This window comes from Stomoxys calcitrans, chromosome 1, assembly GCF_963082655.1.
Source record: "Stomoxys calcitrans chromosome 1, idStoCalc2.1, whole genome shotgun sequence".
NCBI lineage: Eukaryota > Metazoa > Arthropoda > Insecta > Diptera > Muscidae > Stomoxys > Stomoxys calcitrans.
Genome location: NC_081552.1, coordinates 237,362,379 through 237,363,750, shown reverse-complemented (window position 1 = coordinate 237,363,750; position 1,372 = coordinate 237,362,379).

Below are 1,372 nucleotides of genomic sequence, written 5' to 3'. Positions count from 1 at the left end.
TACATTAAGAACTCTGGGACTGAGTGCCAAATTTTGGGTCTCTTTTTTTTTGAATGCCTGTCCGTAATACGGTTCTACAGGCGGAGATCTGGGCGATCAAGGAATGCGTGAGGTTGTGTGGTGCCAATGCGAGGGCGTCGAGTGTGAACATCTTTACTGACAGCAATAACAACCAGGACGGCAAGGTCACGAACAGTCTTGCAGTGTAAGAAGGAGATTAACGCCTTCTCCGAGGACAGCAAAATCCGCATCGTTTAGGTGCCGGCCATAGCAGAGTAAGGAAAAATGAAAGAGCGACAATTTGGCAGTGTCTCATTTCTCTGCTTGCTTCGGCTTCACATGACACTCATCTTAGTGGTGCTCATTTGCAAACAACACACACTGTCCGTAGACCAAATTGAAAAACGCATCCCCATGCACACATACTAAAACATTCGGGCATCTCTCACTCTATTGTAAATGTGCGTGTGCTTCCAGCTTACTTTGTTTTTAGGTGGCACGCGTAACAGACAAGTTCTCTGTTAAACGCTGTCCGTAGACCAAATTGAAAAACGCATCGCCATGCACACATTACTAAAACGTTCGGATATTTCTCACTCTATTGTACATGTGCGTGTGTTTCCAGCTTACTTTGTTTTTAGGTTGCATGCGTAACAGACAAGTTCTTTGGCCAAAGTGGCTATTGAGTGCCAAATTTTGGGTCTCATGCAGTTCTCTGTTCAACGCTTCAAAATACAACAGCTGCGTTGACTATGTCATGTTGTCAGTTTCTGCGAAGGTGTTTTGTGAAGGCGACCATATTAGAAGATGGAAAAGGGGGAAACCAAAATTCCAAAGGAATGACCAAATGGGGAGAGATATTTTGAAACTGGGTGTCATCGATTTGGAGAGGACAGTGAGGAGGTGGCACTGGCTTTTAATTAAATACTGAGCGCCAGGATGAAAAGGTGAGTTATTGGCGCCTTCAAATAACCAATGGCCAACTTCAGTGTCTGTTCCCAGGATAGGGGCGACTGGAGGCGAGCGTCGGATCTTAGAGCCAGCGGCTCGCCACAACGAGGGATACATGTGCAATCCCACAAAACCCATGCGGTTGGGGCGCTGGGCCAGTAACCCGCCCCCGAAAAACTATGAGACCTACTAGGAGAAACAAAGTAATAGTAAAAACTGACCTGACTGGGAGACACCTCGAAACTTGGTGTCAGAGATTTTAGAATGAGCGCAGAAGATCGAGGCGCTTGGAACGCTAGTTTACGTTCGGCTAGTGGAACAAATATTCTGTCATAGCCAATTAAAGGAAGTAAAAAGTAACTTGCCTTGGAGGAAGGTTTCAAAAACGCAAAACTTTAAGGTAAGTGTATGTAAAAATTCT